The sequence below is a fragment of the Calypte anna genome, chromosome 4A (assembly GCF_003957555.1).
Source record: "Calypte anna isolate BGI_N300 chromosome 4A, bCalAnn1_v1.p, whole genome shotgun sequence".
Taxonomy (NCBI): Eukaryota; Metazoa; Chordata; class Aves; order Apodiformes; family Trochilidae; genus Calypte; species Calypte anna.
Window position 1 is genome coordinate 5,434,834 of NC_044248.1, and position 19,781 is coordinate 5,454,614.

Here is a 19,781-nt window from a genome sequence, read left to right on the forward strand (position 1 = left end):
CAAACCCATAGATATTGCAGAAGCAAAACCTTCACTGACCACAAAGGAAATTTGCCTACACACAGAGAGATTCTAATTACCAGATGTGACCACTAAAGGCTGGAATTACTTATTCACCACTTCTCATGAAGCATTTTAAAGTTACCACCTACAATTTCTTAATTCTTTTGCACTATGTTCTCATTCCACCAAGCATCCTGGATTAGCAGAAACAACCCTAATGGTCCAACAAAAGAATTAAAAAGAAGAATAAAGATTTAACTGAGAACTAAAAGATTAAGCTCTATTTGCCACTTTCTCTTAAATACTTCAGTGAGCAGGTATATGAATCTCTTCTTTATAATCAGAACAGAAAATAAAGCATTAGGTCCAATTTCTGCACTATTTTACATGTTTTTCAGCCCTGGAAGTACTCACCATCCCTGCTTTTTAACCACATCATTACTTAATCAAAATATTTTAAATGTAGTAGTAGGAATAAACAGAACTCAACTGAAATGTTATGGTCTCCAACTTTTCTGTAGCCCTCTTTGTCTCTTATTTGAAAAAAATTACTATGGTACAATGCAGATAACAAAAATATGATGTCATTGGGGAAACATATGCTTATTTTTAAAGATTCTGCTGGGAGTCCTCTGTATATGTAGAACTGCTCAGACTGAACCTCGGGTTTGGTCCTGTTGGTTTCTTGCGAACCATAAAACAGATTTCACTTGTCTCTGGTGTTATTTGTAGAAATGCATATCAGTGAGATCAGAAAGCTCCTATAAATTCCCTTTTTTAAACATGTCCCAATAAGCAGTCTGTTATATCTCTGGTAGAGCAGCATATTACATTACCTTTAAAGTTCCTGCCAGTTGGGAGCTCCTTCATTCAAAGTAGAACCCCAGTTTAGCTTGGGGCTAAAACTCAGCAATAACCATGTTATTTTAAGGATCTCATTTAGACTTTCTATAAATTCAAAGTGTTGAGTTAGCCATGTTCTGTTTATTTGTGGAATATTTTCTGACACCTTGTTACACAATTAATCTACCACCTCTGCTTTGACCCTGGCCCTAAGAATAGAGGTCTGACATACATAGCCCATGCCACCTGTAGCATAATGTATTCTTTTCACTCTCACCCCACTCAGAGACACCAGTTTCCTGAAACAAAAATGATCATGCTGAAATTCAGCCACTCAACACTGTCAGTGGAAACAGAAATGTACGGGAGTGTAAACAAGAGGAAAGAATGGATGAAAGAAATCATTAACAGTCGCCCACATCTGAAGCCTCCGACTCCATTTAAGTGGATAAGGATTTTGTCTGAGGCTCAGAATTCATCAGCATCCAAAAACACACTGGGATAGAGATCTTAACCTGCCTGAATGATTTTACCAGTAGCTCCCGCAGTCAGAGGTGATGGACTCCTGCCACATGCATGACCTTCAGCCTTTTCCTTGGTGCAAACAATGGCAAAACAAACAAACACGTGAAAATCCAGTTCATCCCCTAAATAACATAACAGACCTTGCATAAATTTAAATAAATTACTATAATAGAAAATTATGGAAATTATTGCATAATGAGTAAAATTAATGAATTATTTTCCCTGAGTTACTGTCATCATCCATAAGATTTGTTCTTCTTTTTTTTTTCCAGATATTATATCCCAGTTTAAACAGCACAGATTAATGATCCTATTTTTCCAGTGAGATCCAGTCTCAGCTGGTGGTGTTGCAGGAAGTAACAAGAGCAACAGATGCAGAAACAGTACACAGAGTCTGCCTTCCTTCCACAGTTTCATTTCATCAAACACTTTGGCAAAACCACACGATAGCCAAAATCTCTTTGTGATGCTTTGTGGTTGCTCTTGGTGGTTCTATCAAAGAGGTACAACTAATTTTCACTATTTCTTTATTTTTGTTATAAATAGCAACTAAAAGTTAATGCTTACACTGTAGTAGTAACTATCATTACATTATTTTTTAATTCATTAATTAATCAAAAAATGAAGTACTCATTCTGGGATGATTTAAGATCATCCAGAAATGCCAAACTATATTCCAGTCAGTAATGAATCTTAATCTCCTCATCCCCTTTAGATGTTTCACTAAAGCACATTCCCATCTATGTTGTAGCAAAATATCTAATATTTTGTCTTCATTTCAGCTGGAGATCTATATGAATAAAAACCCTATTTGAACTAAGTAGCAACTCAATGTCTGTCTATCAGTAAAAAGAAATAATCAAAGCCATCCCCACCTAGGGCACTCCAATGCACTACAATATGGGCATAATAATGTACAGCAGCTTTTGTTCAGACATGACAAATGAAGCAAGATCTGATGAATTGGCCAGCAGTTCTAAACTGGTCTGTAATTTCCCTCACATCTCACTCCATCAGTTGTTAGCTCCTGAGCTTGCCACTTAGAAAAATTACTTGTGATTTGCTCAGCAATAAATACCTGTTTCTAGCCAAGAAAAAAAGTTTCCATCTCCCATATCCTGAAGTGTGTGCAGAGCCTTAGTTCCTGCTAACTGCTGCTGCATTGAGATTCTCTGTGCAACAATCACAAATTTTAGCAGCAATTCAGAAATGCAGAAAGATCAGAATTTCCATTAAAAACAGCAAGGCCAGCAGGACAAGGGAGGTGATTCTCCCCCTCTGCTCTCATCAGACCCCACCTGCAGAAATGTGTCCAGGTCTGGAGCCTCCAGCACAGGAAGGACATGGAGGTGTTGGAGCAAGTCCAGAGGAGGGTGATGAAGATGATCAGAGGGCTGGAGCATCTCTGCTATAAAGACAAACTGAAAGAGTTGGGGGTTGGAGTTGTTCAGGCAGGAGAAGGCTCTGGGGAGAGCTTAGAGTGCTATTTCAGTACCTGAAGGGGCTACAGGAATGATGGGGAGGGACTTCTAACAGGGCATGGAGTGATAGGACAAGGGGGAATCTTCCAGCTGAAAGAGGGGAGATTTAAATTAGATATTAGGAAGAAATTTTTTATTGTGAGACAGTGGCACAGGTTGCCCAAGGAAGCTGTGGCTGCCCCATCCCTGGCAGTGTCCAAGTCCAGGCTGGATGGGGCTTGGAGCAACGTGGGCTGGTGGGAGATGTCCCTGCCCACGCAGGGGGCTGGGACTGGATGAGCTTTAAGGTTCCATCCCAACCCATTCTGTGATTCTATAAGATCCTTGCAGTCTTTTAGCAAACAATGCAGAGTTAGGATTTTTGCCCCAGTTCTGTACCTTAAAAACTCGAGCAGCTTCACTGTTCTGTACTGCACACACAGCCTTAAGGCCTCAGCACCAAAATCTGAGAAGTTTTCAGGCCCGAGGGTGCTTTGTCCTTGAAATATAAATTCTCTAAGTGTCACAGACCATGAAAACTTTGCCAAGTGCTTGGGCTTTCCTTCTAAGGCCCTCACATGTCAGCATCTTCATTTGCAACTACAGCTCTCCTCAAGGAGCAAGGCATAAAATCTACAACAAAATGAGTGAATTAATTAAAATTAAAACCATTCATTTAACACCAGCAGCTTTTTTCTTCAAAAAAAGCAGTGAGGACTCCATGAAATTCAGACTTTTGGGGTTGCTGTTTATTTTACACAAAAGATGTTCCAGTACCTTATGACAAATCTCAGCTTTTTGGGGAGTGGCTGCAGCAGCCCAGGAACAGCTGCTCCTGGGGGCTATAGGAAAGCTTTTATTCTGCAAGCTGCTCTCCTTTCAGTGAGGCCTCTCTTTAACCTGCAGGGATCATGCAGGAAACATAAAAGTTACTGAGGCCTTACTGACCTTGTCAAGGCCACGTGTGGGAATTTTAAAGTTTGAGTTGTTTCAAAATGAGAGCAATTACTAGAAATATTCCAGGGAAGAAAAAAAAAAAAAAAAGGACTTTTTTTTTTTTCTTCTTCTTCTGCCAGCTCAGATTTGCCAACTGAAATTGTCATTTTCATCTGTTAGTCCTTTAAAATAATAGAATTATAGACACTTTTTAGTCACTGGATAGCAGATGTTATAAAACATTGTGGCACTCAGTCATAATTAAGTCAGGCTTAATATGCATCTGTCAGAAACCATTGACCTTTGCTGATGATGGCAGGGAAAAGACTTTGATACTCTACCACACATTTAAGGATTTTTGAAGGAAAAATGTCAAAGGTTTGGGTGTTCTGGCAGGAAATTACCTCTTGCATTCCTAATGAAAAATGTTTTTAGCTTAATCTAAGTAAACAATGAAAGAGTGATACTTCAGCTGGGATTTCTAATCCAAAATATCATCTTTCCTATGCTTCCTTAGCAAAGAATCCTGGAACTGCAGAATATAGAGAATTTTTAAGGTAACAATCTGTCAAAACAAAGAGGTGTAAGCTCCTAATAGAACTGACAGCTTTCACCTACAGAATGTGGCCATAAAGGAAAACTTGAAGAGGGAATAAAAACTAATTTTGTTTCCAAACAGAATTGAACTCCATGACTTACCTTAAATAAAGGCACCCACAAAGCTGTTTGGAAAAAGGTCAGTAGCTCAAACACAGTCAACATTTTGCAATTTTGCATTACTCTTCCTCTCCAACCTTAAGTTTTGGCCCAAACTTTATATCAGGTACCTGCTGAGAATCCTTGTCTGCAAAGTCAAGACACTCAGCTAGAGATACCTTAAACAAGCTGAAAGATCTCATCCTGCTCATTAGAGAGCAATCAGCTGGGAGGTGGGCAGCTGAAGAGGAGAATTCAGCAGAAGGAGCTGCTCCCCAGTGACCACAGCACTGACCAAAAAAACCTCTGTACAATCTCAGGTGCTGTCTCCTGCCTGACCCAGGCTCCTGGTGTTTCCTTGGCCTAAAAAAAAAAAAATATTAAAAAATAAGTACAGATCAAAGAGGTTCACAGACAGGCAAGTATCACTGATATCAGTGTAATGGTGGATGGTTTATGCCATGAAATTCCCTTATAAGCTTTAATATCTCCCTGCCTCAGCTCTTAATAAATAAAATGGCAGTAATATTGCCTTTCCTCAGGGAAGTGTAGCAAGGATTAATGAGTTAAAGATGATTGAGGTATAAGGGACAGTATTAAATACTTTCAATAGGGAAAAGTAGCAGTATTTTTCAAGCCCTATAGCTCTGAGAAAACCACACGTGTATAGACCCATTAGAGAATTTATTTGTTAATTTATCAAAGTTTCTAAACCATGCATCAAGGAGAAACAAAGACCATTTTAAAGGTCTTATTTCATTACTTTACATTTACCTTACCTTTTATTAAATTATTTCTACTCTCTTTCAAAGTTGTGTCCACTCAGATACCATGCTCCTAAATATCTTGTGGATTGGCTGATGCACAAGAAAAAAGTGGTGTTTTCATAGCTTGGTTCCTTTAAGCAGGTTACTGTATTGTTTAGCTTCAAGAAGAAGAGAAATTTACCTAAAGCCACACAGAAATTCAGGCTTGAAAGCTGTACAAAAGCCATGGCAAACAAACAAAAAGCTTATTTGGGAGATGAAGGAACATAATCTTTTCCCAGTGCATCTGCAGACTGGACTGCAAGACAAATGGCAGTAAGGAAAAGATCAAATAACACCCCTCATTGCCTAAAACAAATAAATAATCTAAAACCCAGGATTAAAGCTCAGATTGTTTTATTTCCCTCCTTGGCCATTGGAAGAAATGTACATGGTAGCATTTTATGTTTAGCCTGATGAAAATCTGCCCCAGATTTGGGGTGCTCTGAATGAGATTTCAGCTTCGAAACAGCTTTTGCTTTCCTGTTCCAGAGAAGGAAACCAGTGCTTGGGAAGCCCTGGGAATGCCATTACTGCACCTACCTAAACAACAAAAAACAGAATGAAAAATAAACTCCCACAGAGGAGAGGGGAACGGAGAAGCAGCAGCCCCAAGATAGGAAAATAAAACCACCCCACACATTCAGGTCTGGAGTTAAAGAGACAGTGCCAGGTGATTCAGCCATCATTTACACTCTGTGGTTTCACAGCACATAATATGACTTGTTCTTTTGAATTAAGAGGGCTTTAATGGTATTTAAATGTCTTGCTGCCACACCAGGAATTTAAAATTTTGAGGTATTTTCCTAGTTTTTTTGGAAATACAGTGAAAATCACTCTAAAAAGCAGTGTTCAGAAGAAAACCCATGACTCTGCTCCTGAATTGCTTTTTATGCACTGAAATATAGGTGTTGCCATTAAGCTTCTTTCTCTTTTTGGCTGCTAAGAACTACCACAAAGTTTCCACCACCCTTCTTATGAAGCACCAGACCTTGCATCTTAAAGTTATTTTCCAATGAAATTTTCTATGATGAGATTCAAAAGGGCAACAGAGATAATACTTTCTCCAACTGAACATTCCTATATTGCATTTGTTGTTAATTCTCCAATTTCCAGTCTTATCATGACAATATTTGCTATCAGTGCCTCATGTTTTTATAAATTAGCCCCAGCACTCAAACATAAAGTTCCTCCCATCAGGCACATCCTGATTTTCTTCAACCAGATACAAAAAGTGCTCAAACTGGGAACTTCAGAAGCAGCTCACATAATCCTGGTGTGAGACCAGGGGGGGTCTTAGAGCTGCCACACTGTTATTTCCTATCACAACCTCCAGCATCTGCATCCAGGGTGATTTAGTGGTCACCTTCACCAGATCACTGGGAACTGGCTTCATTTTACCTTTGGTTTTAGTATTCTACTGTCCCTTGTCTTTTCTCTGCTTAGTGGTACTCCCTTCCTCATTTACAATGCCCAAGAACATAGATGGATACCCTTTGGTATGGATGGATACCCTTCCCTAGTTCTCCCATTAATTTAATTCCTTTATTAAGCCTTATTTTCTTTTTCTACTCTTATGACAGGCTCAAGCCTCCACACCGATCTCCAAACACAGCAGATGGTGTGGAAATTTGGACCTGAGCCTTGTGAACAGATTCTCTTTCTCTTATGGTCCAAACTAAATGCCCTGCCCTGGCAGGGATTCAGAAATCCAAACAAGAAGCCTGATCCCACCAGGGTTCCCCACACATCCTGCTGCAAGGAGGTCAACAGCACATTTTGCTTCCCATATTCCAAGTTAAGCATGGATCAAAGCTGCCAAAGGGAAATTGCTTCCTTTCACTCACTCTAATCCCTTCTTGTTGGAAATGCCAGGGACCAGGTCCACGTACAGATGTCACCAACCCTCACCCAACCTCTGCTCAGGTTGTCCCTGGTTCCATTTGGCTGCACAAGTCAAGACAGAGCTGTCACAGCTGACAGGGAAGCCTTGGATGGAGTTGACCTTACCTCCAAAGGTTGCTTAGTTTTTTTGTTTTTTTTTTTACTCCATCTGGAGGGCAATGCTAGGGTCTAATATTTATCTGAACATTGGAGTGAACACTCAAGGCTTTGTCAGGACTCTATGAATACTGAATTCTGAAGAACTTCAAGTGTACCATGAAACTGGAAAAATTCAGCTGCATGCTGAGAAGGGTGGCTGGGATGGAGGATAAGGTCATAACCAGGAGTGATAGAAACTATAAATCTTGAAAAATTGTTGTTTGACCAACAAATATTCTTCCCTTGATGTCCATTAAACTTCACAGTGCAGGCAGTGCTTGAAAATTCAGAAGTAAATGTGTTACCTGCAGCCCAGCCTTCTTCAAGAAGGATGATGAAAGGCTTAGACTTAAATTAGATGCTTTTTCTTACTTAAAAACATGCAGGTTTGGGGGAAAAAAAACCTGAGTGCTGTTGAAGGGAAGGAAAATTTCTACAGCAGACAAATGTCAAAGCTTCTTTTTCTGAGCCTGATCAGCTTTGAGAACTATCTGGAAGACTTCACTGCTCAAGCTGTGATTTGTAGCCAACTGATGGTTGAAGGTGGAGAAGCTGGTAAAGCTTTTCTATACCATAGTGAGGGATGGAAGGCTCTTGGTGTCCCATAAAGGATCTGTAGTCAAGAAACCATCCCTTCATTCAGACAACCCAAATTTCCACCAACCACAAAAGTAGCTGGGGTGAGAGAGGCTCCCACAAAGCCTGATTCTCCATGTGGTATTGGCCTCAAAGATATGAACTGGTTTGTAGACACCTTTCCTCATGGCTCTGGGGGAAAGGCAAAGTGCTGGGATCTGCTCTAGGAGCTTCAGTGCTTTTAGGTAGGTTACCAAGCACAAGAAAATTGGGATGGTCTCCTCCTGTTCCAAAGTCAGTCCTTGGAAACTGTGCTGGCTGCTGAGGAGCTCATGGGAGAAGGGCTTTGGCCTGGGCTCCTTGGCCACGGGTCCTCTGGAAGGGTGGGTGAGATGCTCTGTAATGTCTTCAGAAAGCTGATGGTACCTGAACGGGTTGCCCCGGGAAGTAGTGGATTCTCCATGTCTGGAGATATTTAAAAAGAAACTGGATGTGGCACTCAGTGCCATGGGCTGGGAACTGCAGCGGGAGTGGTTCAAGGGTTGGACTTGATGATCTCTGAGGTCCCTTCCAACCCAGCCGATTCTATGATTCTATACCTCTGGATTGCCCCACATCCTCCAAGTCTGCAATAGCTGCTACTAATTCTGTCAGAGACATGGAAGGGAATGAACAAGGCTCCTTGCTGATAAATCTCAGGCAGTTTTGGCTGAAGAGAAGAAAGTAGAAGGCAATTTGATGAGACATCTTTGACTGAGTTCTTTCTACCTTCTGTGACAAGAACTTGCAACCTGTGGGGGTTTATATCTCCACCTGCTGCTCAAAGTCCATGTAGCACCAGCTGCCTTTTCCTTTTCTTTCTCTAGGTCTGAGCTATGGCTCTTGCTTTCATAAACAAATGTAGAGCCCTGACCAATTTATAGCCTAGAGCCATAGCTGAGGGAAAGCAGGTGTGAAAATCACACTGGAGAGGTAAAGATGAACCCCAGTCCTACGAAAGGAAATCATTAATCAACTGAGGAACATAAGTTAACATGTAGCTTGCCAAAAGCACTTGAGATTTCCATTTGGCTCTAAATAATAAAAGGCTTCACGCAGTTCCCAGTGCCATCACAACTGTGTTCTTGGATTTCTACAAAGGTTTACATGGTGTTATAAGGTCACCTATTCAATTATGTCAGGAAATTTACATCTCAGCTGTACTGGGAGCTCTGCAGATACACAGGGATAAAGCTCAATCCAGAAATGGAGTTGGGCTGTGTTAGCTCCTAGAAATGGTACTGGAGCAGTGGTATAGGAATTGTGCTGACTGCTTATGGGTTTCCAGGGGAATTTAAGGTGTTGAAGTTGACCCTGAGAGTCTCATATCTTTCCCTTTGTCATTTTACTGCAGCTGTTGGGGGCTGAGGTAACTCAAAACTAAGTCCTACCCCACACAAGAGAGAAGGGTTGTCTAGACAGAGAGAGGTCCTCAATTTCTTTCTTGCCCGTGGGCCAATACCTCCAGTCCCTTCCCTGGTGCTCCTGCTCTGACTTTGTCACTGCAAATGACAGAAAAAGGTGCAGAAAAACTAAGACCCGGGTCCCTTTCTCAATTATTTTCTGTTACAGTTTTCCAAGCAGGACTCAGATTTGTAGGTTCCTCCTGGTTCCTGAAAAATCTCAAAAGCAAGAAGAAGCAGAAAAACTGGCTGAGGTCTGAGAAGTTAAAAAAGAGGAACTTTTATAGCCCTCTTCAGCTAAGGTGCAGACAGCATTTAACCCTAAGTTTCCCTCCCCTTGCACATAAGGGGTCATGGCTAATCACTTATGACTAATTGCACACTTGTGTCCGGGAGATGGCTTTTCACATCTGGTTCAGATAATCCCAGAGTCCTGAAATGTTCCACCAAATGTTGCAAGAAAATACAACCTGTGCAGCACAACAGCTGGTGGATGACCTGAGCCTGCAGACTGACACCTAATAACACATTTGCACCCTGCAAGAAGATCTGATTACAGCACGCTCGTTTTACACCATGAAGGATTATCATCTGCAGGATGAGAATTCCATCTTTAAAGTGGAGCTATAAATGGCAGAGGAAATGTTGGCTGGAGAACTGACCAATGTGCTAGAAAGCCAAATGCCAGACATTGGGAGAGGGGTCAGGACAGGGAAAAAGATCCTCCCTGAAATGTTAAGAGTAGTGGCTTCCCAGGCAGAGGTCTGAACTTTCTGGCACAGCTTCAACCTGCCCCGTGATTTTTTTTCATAAAGCATCCCCTACCCAGCTAAAAGGTCTTCTTTTTAACCTCTCACAAAACAGTTTTGACAGAAAGATTAAGATGTGATGTTCCAGATATATAAAAAGGGGGAATAAAACCCTTTTACTCCCAAGGAGGTAATGTTGCAGATTGTCAGATGGCTTCACCAATATATCCCATACTTCACTCCCATGCCCCAGCAGCAGCTTTCCAGCCTGCTCTCTCAGTGGTTGTAATTATTGATAAATACTGAATTAATTCTCATTAAAATTTATAAATATTGTTTGAATAGTTTGACATATGGCTTCTGTAGGTATAACACACACAATCTGTATGCTGACCCACCCAGACTACTGAGTTTCAGTTCTTAGAGTGAATTTCATTACACACATTACCTTCAGGAAAGTACCAAATCACCTTCCAGGACCAAAGTACCTTCCAGGACACTAAATAAATTACTAATGTAGCTGCATCCTTCTGGAGAAGGTAAAACTACTTCCCTCATCTCCATAGACATGAGCCACTAGCATTCTCAGTTGGAGAGTATCTATCTCCCAAGGTAAAACTACTGATACAGACATTTAAACATAGCTAAAGATTTTTATTGTATCAAAGCAGACAAGTGAGAAAACTGATGGAAAGTCTGACATCTGATGGCTTCTCTTACCTTCAAAGTCCCAAATGTTCAGTCTAATGATGCTGGGTTTCTATATTCAATGAGCTGTAATCACAGTGGATGTTGATATCTACAACAGAAGTATCTCCAGAAAGGTTATTATAAGCTGGTAATATTATAATTATAATTATCTTATAATAATACTATTACATGATTTAGGGAGCCACACAGTTCAGAACTGCTGCCCCTTCCTCTGTGTATTCCATGAGTAAATTAAAACTGACCTCCAACATCAGCTGGTGACAATACACTGTGTCTCATTGTTTTAAATACTTCAAAAGAGAACCTAAGAGAAGATGTATAAAATTCTGTAGGTGGATTTGGTGGAAGTGAGAGGAAATAACGTGCAAAAACATTAATAATGAGGTAATAATAATAATACTAACAAGAAGAAAAATGATTAGTCAAAATAATGTCAAAATACAGAGAGACAAAAAACTGCACTTTTCTACATCCAATCCCAGAGGAGAAAAAGCATAGCAGAGAGGAAACAAATTAAATAGACCACAAAAAGTGAGACAAAGTGTTATAGCCTTCAGTTCACTCTACTCCTTCTTTCACAGAAGAGTCCCACTGGTTATAAAGGTTTTGCTCATGTTGCAGACTAGGGAGGAAGATGTATAAAAATATCCTTGGAGCCTGAAAGACAACTTCATCTGGTTTTAAGCACCCAAATTGCCAAGCTGTTGTTCAGTCCCTTGCATCTTCAGTACTATAATGCCTAAAGACTCCATTTACCATCCTGGTATGGACCCTGTATCTACCTTATCTGACATGGGCCATATGAGAGCATCCCAGGGGAGCTGTGACTGCCTGGTCCTCTCTCCAGAGAGGGAAAAACTCAGCTCTGTACCCATCAATATCCCCAGATGCCTCATCTGGCATGCACTGAGGTTTAGTTAAGACCACACAGATTCATGGGTTTATGTTTGGACAAAAGACAAATTTGGGTTTCAGTGCTGGTTTGAGTCCTCAAACACAAAGTCAATAGAGTCAGCAAGACTCAAGTGAGCACTGGAGTAAGGTAGAGTCTCCTACTCAAAGTTGGTTTTGTTACTTAAATATTACTTCTATAAAAATAAAAATAATAATAATAATTTTAAAAATACAACAAAAAAATAAATAAAAACCCATGCAGACAGAAAACAGAGAAAAGGTTCAGTATTTTCTGCTTAAAAGGCACAGAGCCCAGGCAGAATTCTGGTGCTATTCTTCATTTTCAGGAGAGAGCAATTACATTTTTTAAGAAAAGATTCCTATTTGTCGTGCCAGCAACAATTTCATGGAACAAGGAGACCAGTCCTCCTAACCAGGGAAGAGGGATCTATATCTAGTGAACGATGCTTCCTTTACAAGAGGAATAATATGACTCTTGGAAAAAAAAATTACAGTTTGTTGGGTTTTTTTTTTTTCCTCTATTAATATAATCAAGTATAAATTCCACCATCTCTAAGACTTGCAGCTAGAAGAGCCAGAATCATTGCAAAAACATTGCTCAACATGGAGAGAAGTAGCTCTCCAACACACAACTGGAAAACTACATTAATGAAACCAGCTGGGAGTTCCATACATCCCCCAGCACATAGGCTGTGTGTTCCACAAATCCCGACCTGCAGATGGAGGATAAGCCCTAAAAAGTTTATGTTAGGTGAGAGTCTACTTTATGAGTAGCCCTGGCCAGGCTCCACAACTCAGGTTGGGTTTGTGCAGTGAAATAGACTCCTAGAAAATAAACCCAGCCCCTCAACTATGAGCCAGTGTGTCAGAGCTATACAAGTTGGACTTCCAAGCTCCTCTATGTCCTACTAGGTTAAAAATGGAAGAAAAATTAACTTTGGGAAAAACAATAAGAAAAAACAAGACAAAAAAAAAATAGTTGCACAAAATGTCACAATAATTCTTTCAGCTGGGATCATGTTCTTAATCCCATCCCTTCAGCAGCTTTGCTAAACTGTGTTTACTCACATCATATTGTGCACTTTACCTCTTATTTATGCTAAATTATTATTTATCTCTAGGGAAAATGGAACTTGAAAGGCCATCAAGGGAGTAGCTCCTTTATTTAGCAGAAGGCTGCACACAGACACAATAGAACCATCACCAATCCAAGGGACATCTTGGGATTAAAAGGTTTAAAAACACAAGGTACCAGAAAATCTCTACTTACCATAGAATCATAGAATTGGCTGGGTTGGAAGGGACCTCAGAGATCATCAAGTCCAACCCTTGAACCACTGTTGTGGTTGCTAGACCATGGTACTGAGTGCCACATCCAGTCTCTTTTGAAATATTTTAAATAAAAACTTTAATCACTTTAAAAATGTAAATACGTTTTCTGTCTGGCTACTTGAAAATATTATTTGGCTTTCTTCTGAGCCTGGAAAGGCAATGCAAGAAAAAAAAATACACTTCTAATAATGATTTAATGAAGTACCTAATGATTAGTTAGCACAAAATTATTACGAATGGGTTTGAGAGCTTGGATTCCTGTCACTTTTTGGAATTATCCAGGTAAATAATTCCATCACTCACTGTGGCCTCTTTATGCTGCTCCAACCTAGCAAATGCAATGTAAATTGGCCTCTAAAAATTTCTAGATTTTAGGAGTGGCAGAGAGCCAGAGCAGAGCCATGGTGCCTTGCTGTACCAGAAAGCAAGGAGGATGCTGGTGGGAGTGGCTGTTTCCTGAAATTGCCCTAAATTGTGCCCTGGAGTGGTCCAGACTCCACTTCTGGCTTGTGTTTCCTTTTTTTTTTTTATTTTCTGGCATGCTCTGCCTCCCTTGAAAACAGACATCCTGGACCCTGCAACAGCATTACCTGCATTTTACTTGGAAGTAAGAATAAATTTTGCTCTCACCTGTGTTTTCCCAACTTGGATCCACAAAAGGAAATTCTAAGAACCTTTATGAACTGCAGAGACAGGCTGGAAAACTTCTTTAAAAAACGTTCTTAAGTCCCAGGAGATGTTCACTTGTGTTGTTTACCACCACAAAATACAACTACCTACATGGGTACAGCTTGAAAAACCTCCCAGCTTCTTGGCTGAGCTGATCAGGTGAAATGCAGACTCAGGTTCATGTTCATCCTTTGGGTTTTCTTTAGGTTCAGCATGGTTGCCCCACCCCCTACCTTAAATTTTGGGGTCCTGTTGGCTGGTAGATTGGGTTGCTGGGGGAATATTTGCAGTGGAAGACAGACTGTTTTCCTACATATTCCTGTTGAGACCTTCAATAAATTAAGTTGGTGGTTTTGAAGTTTTTCTGCCTACTTGCTACCCTAAGTCTCTAAATAGAGCCTCTATAGTTTTTTCTATATAACCCATCTTAGTGTTTATAAGGTGGTAGAAGTTGTGGAACTTACCTGCAGGCTTGCCAAGGTCAGTCTATGAGCATAGCTCTGCTTTATTAGACTTTGGAAGCATTCCCATTTGGAGGCTCATTTTCAAATGTATAAATCTCTGTTGGTAAAATACCATGACGTTCTAGCAACTTCTAAGCAAAAAAATATATGTTCACCTCATACATCAGCATAAATCTAACTTGTATCACCTTTTATTCCTCCTCCTTCCACAGCTGGGCCAGCACTCAGTGGGAAACTGCTGAGTTTGATGTCTCAGGGGAGCACTTTGCTTTGCAGTGGTTGCCACTGTACTAGTGTGGCAAAAGCCATTTTTATCTCTTTGGGGTTTTGCCTGAAAGAAAGAAAGAAAAAAAGAATGGGGAAAAGGAAGAAAAAAGGAAAGAAAAAAAGGAAGAAAAAAAAAGGAAGAAAAAAAGGAAGAAAAAAAAAAGGAAGAAAAAAGGAAGAAAAAAGGAAGAAAAAAGGAAGAAAAAAGGAAAGAAAAAAAGAAAAAAAGGAAAGAAAAAAAAGGAAAAAAAAAAGGAAGAAAAAAGGAAAGAAAAAAGGAGAGAAAAAAGGAAAGAAAAAAAGGAGAGAAAAAGGAAAGAAAAAAAAGGAAAGAAAAAAGGAAAGAAAAAAGGAGAGAAAAAAGGAAAGAAAAAAGGAAAGAAAAAAGGAAAGAAAAAAGGAAATCAAGTAAGAGAGGAAGGAAGTAAGAGAGGGAGGGAGGGAGGGTGGGAGGGAGGGAGGGAGGGAGGGAGGAAGGAAGGAAGGAAGGAAGGAAGGAAGGAAGGAAGGAAGGAGTGGAAAATACAGGGAAAAAAAAGAAAAAAGAAAAAAAAGAAAGAAAAAGGAAAGAAAAAAAGAAAGAAAGGAAAAAAGAGAGAGAGAAAAAAGAAGACCCTAAAATTACTCCAACTCCCAGAATTGCTACAGTAAATAAATAGGAAACATGGTAAAGAACTGCTCTGCTTCCCCTTGCAACTGAAAGCAACAAGAATTTCCCTTTCCCACATGATTTCTGCAGAATTGCTGCAGACATTCAAATAAACTGGTGAAAAGAACCTTCAAGGCCCTTTTTGTTCTGGCAGGTGTGGGGAGATGCAGTTTGCACCTTCCTGCATGATCAAGGACTGCTGTCCTCATCCAAGGAAAATCCACTTCTCCCCACACTTTAAAGCTTTCCTGAAGTCACTGAGGCATTCCTAAAGATGCTCCAGGACAACTCAGAAATCTTCTGGGAGATGCAGAGATCAACCTTTGACTCCCAGGCAGCTTGGCTTGGGTGAGCCTGATCTAAGCCAATTCCACTCCCTTGGAATGTGGCATCCAAGCAAGAGCAGGGAAGTTGTAGGCACCTCCTTACTTCAAAGTGTCCATCATATAGAAGTCCCCTTTGGCTCTTGTCAGGGGGTGCTTCACCACTCGTATCAAATGGGACTGAAAATGTGGAAGTTTCACCAAGCCACATCCTGGGGTTGGGCTTCTTTCCTCCTAAACCTTGAGGATGAAGCTAAAGTCTGTTTTTAATGGGTGACTCTGTTACACAATCAGGCAAAACTGTTGTTTAAAGCTAGAGGAGAGAGCTTGCAGCTTTTTTACTTCCAGAAACAAAGAAAAAGAGAAAGAAGAGAAAGGACAGAAGGGAAGAAAAGAAAGGAAAAGAGAAGAGGGAAGAGAGAAGTGAAAAAAGAGAGAAGAGGGACAAGGACAAGGACAAAGAAAAGGAAAAAGGGGAAAAAGGAAAAAGGGAAAAAAAGGAAAAGGAGGGGAAAGGGGGGGAAAAGGGGGGAAAGGGGGGGAAAGGGAAGGAGAGGGAGGGAAAGGGGAGGAGAGGGAGGGAAAGGGGGAAAAAGAAGGGAAATGGGGGGAAGAGGGGGAAGAGGGGGAAGAGGGGGAGAAAAAGGGGGGGAAAAAGGGGGGGAAAAAGGGGAAAAAGGGGGGAAAAAGGGGGGATAAAGGGGGGAAAAAGGGGGGAAAAAGGGGGGGGAAAAGGGGGGGAAAAGGGGGGAAAAGGGGGGAAAAGGGGGAAAAGGGGGGAAAAGAGGGGAAAAGGGAGGAAAAGGGAGGAAAAGGGAGGAAAAGGGAGGAAAAGGGGGGAAAAGGGGGAAAAGGGGGAAAAAGGGGGAAAAAGGGGGAAAAAGGGGGAAAAAGGGGGAAAAGGGGGGAAAGGAAAAAGGAAAAAAGGAAAAAAAGGAAAAAAAAGGAAAAAAAGAAAAAAAAGGAAAAAAAGGGAAAAAAGGAAAAAAAGGGAAAAAAGGAAAAAAAGGAAAAAAAGGAAAAAAAGGAAAAAAACATAAAAATGGCAGCTAAGCAACACAATTCAAATGCTACATTTATCATCTATTTATTGTGAGCTATAACCCAAAAAAGGCTCCAGTCCTTTCAACCAAATCTCCTCTTGACACCCTGTAGTCTACATTCCTTCACAATATTTCTCAGTGTAAAATAGATTTTTTTACTATCCATACAATTGTGAAAGGGAGGTTGAAAGTGAGCTGGTGAGAAAGGACAAATAAGCCTAAGAAATCTCCCAGAAGAAACCATTTTTATGCTGTATTTCCACAACATTCAGTGTCCATGCCTGCAACTGTACCAGAAAATAAAAAATGTTGGGGAATACAAGAGAGGGGTAGGAGGGAAAGAAACTTAAAACAAAAGGAGGCAAAGTAAGGCAGGATAAAAGAAATTGGAAGAGAAGAAAGCCAAGAAAAGAGGGTAACAGGAAAACAAAAGAAAAAGGGGACAAGATGACTTTCAATGAGACAAGAAGGCATGGTCTTAAGTTGTGCCAGGGGAGGTTTAGGTTGGATATTAGAAAGAATTTCTTTCTGGAGAGGGTGATCAGGCATTGGAATGGGCTGCCCAGGGAAGTAGTGGATTCTCCGTGTCTGGAGATATTTCCAAAGAGCCTGGATGTGGCACTGAGTGCCATGGGCTGGGAACTGCAGCGGGACTGGATCAAGGGTTGGACTTAATGATCTCTGAGGTCCCTTCCAACCCAGCCAATTCTATGATTTTTTTTTTTCTAAGTGCAAGGCTTGTATGGGAACTGTATAAAAACTGAGCCACACAAGTGGCTGCAAAGAGCTCTGAGGGTACAGAGGGAAACTAAAAAGTGATGATGAGCTGGGAGAAGGTGAATCCATTAGCAAGAACTGTTGCTCCTAAAAGCTGTGACATTAGGAGCAGGGGTTCCCCCTCCCTGCCCTGCACCCCCCAGCTCTCTGCCCCTCACAAACCCAGAGCAAACCCCTCCACACACACACACACACAGGGAGTAAAACCTGCAGCTAAGGTTGTTTAAAGCATTCTTTTAAAAAAAGACAAAAAGTCTCAGAAATCCAAGAGCTCTGCACCATTATATTCCATAGAATCACTGAACGTCAGGTTGGAAGGGACCTCAAGGGCCATCTGGTCCAACCCTTCTAATATTATTGTTTATATGAGATGTCTCAGCACCTGTCAGGCTGAGGCTTCAAGTTTTGCAAAGTGAGGGAATCCATCATTCCCCCTGGGAGACCATTCCAAGGTCTGACTGTCCTCAGAGTCACAATTTTCTCCTGGCTCCCATGAAATGCCAGCATATAGGCAGCCAGTCCCATGCTGAGGAGTTCTCTCCTACCACCTTGAAGGAAAAGATTAATTTAAAGCCTCCCAGAATTCCCCTAAAATCAAAATACTCTCCAGCTATTACCCTGTCTGAAACATTACAGTCAATTGCTCAAGAGCAGTATTCCAGCTACAAAATAAACAATAGCACACGCTATTAATTAATTTGTTTATGAAATGCCAGGAGCCCTCTAGATGTTCCAAAAAAAAAAAAAAAAAGGCAGTTCCTACCCAAAGAATCCAGTTTGTGGCATAATGACAGCACACTGGATAGAAATGAAAGCAAATGGGGAAAGCAAACAGCAAGAGAGGCACCATGAAAAAACAAGTGAGACATTCTACGTTGGCAAGGACTAAAGTGGGAGACAGAATAATAGCCCTTCTAACACATTTAATCTATACAGCTATTAAAAGACAGTTTTTAATTTAAAATCAGCTCAATTCACCCTAGTGAATTCACCCAAATTACAGAATGGTACAAGTCAGGTATTTGTGTGCGTGCTGCAGGCTGTGTAATTTACACTCCAGCCCTAAGTGATTACTGGATCAGCCAGCTGACATATGGGAAATATTTTCACAGAGCTGTGACACGGGGAAGTTTGTGGCAAAAAAAGAGGGGGAAAAAGAAAAAAAAAAAAAAAAAAAAAGGAAAAAAATAAAATAAAATAAAATAAAAAAAAAAGGTGCTGTTAGTATGGAGCCTGTGCCACTCCAGCTGAGTGAAGCCAAAGTTTCACTTGGAAGTTTTCCCACCAGAACTTCCATCCTCTCAACGCTGTTAGCAAGAAAAGTCTTTTGCATTCATAATGTGTTGCTTTCACAGGAAGAGAGAAACCTAGTGCTGCAGAGAAGCAAACCCATCTCTCTTCATCCTCTCCTACCTATTCAAAGAAGTAGAACCCACTGAAATAGTACAAAATGAAAATTGAGATGTCAGAGAAACTCAGAGGCTGAGCTCTACTCATGGCTGTGGGGTCTAAGAGAAGCAAACTCAGCTGCTCTTGCTAGCAGTGCTGGCAGCATGTAGTGCTGGCATCATATTCAAAATTTCTTTTCCTTTTGAGTCAACACTGATATGCACCACACTGCAGTGCCAGCAAAACTGCAGTAAAACCCTTTTAAACCCCCCCTAGAATGATAAGTACTTCTATAGCAAAGGAGAGGCAGTTCACATTTACATTGTCCTTTCTGGGGACTATTGGCCCAGGTGTTGGGATGGTGTTGATACAAAGTCTTGTACCATGAATTATCAGCTCATTTACATGCTTCGGGCTTGATCCTGACTTATTTAGTCAGCTTGCTTCACCAGGACACAGAGAAAGGTGCTACCAGTCCTTCAGGCTACAGTGAAGAAGCCTTGAGCAACCTGGGCTGGTGGGAGGTGTCCCTGCCCATGCAGGGGGGTTGGATCTTGATGATCTTTAAGGTCCCTTCCAACCCAAACCATTCTGTGATTCTATGATCTGTGCCCAACAGGTTTTTGCCATTACTAAATCAGTAATGTTAAACATAAGAAATGGCTTAAATGTCATAAGAAATGGCTTCTCCTCACATGATGAGCTTTTAACAGTGAGACAACCTCTCAAAATTCTTCCAGTGTTTTTCATGCTTTCACAGCAGAAAAAAAAAAAAAAAAAAAGAAAAATTTCAAACACTTCATATGTGAGATGAACCAAACCAATTCATGGAAATGTACATCCTTATAACTCAGGAAAGTATTTTGTTGCCCTTGGTGTTACTCGCTTATGAGAACTGACAAGATCACAGCCCGTGGTGGTGTGGCTAAATGCCTGCAGAAAGAAAAAGGCTTTTGTGAGCTTGCTGGAAAGAAATGACTTGCAGCCCTGCCTGCAATGGAAGGAATATTCTGCTTTCAAATGTGAATCAAAAAAATATCACTTGCATGTTTCCCTCCATCAACCAAATGATTTGTCTTATAAATACTCTATTTTTTTTTATTTTTTTTTTTTTTTAGCTAATTCCTCAGAGGATGATGGCTGGGTGGTAGATTTATACACTG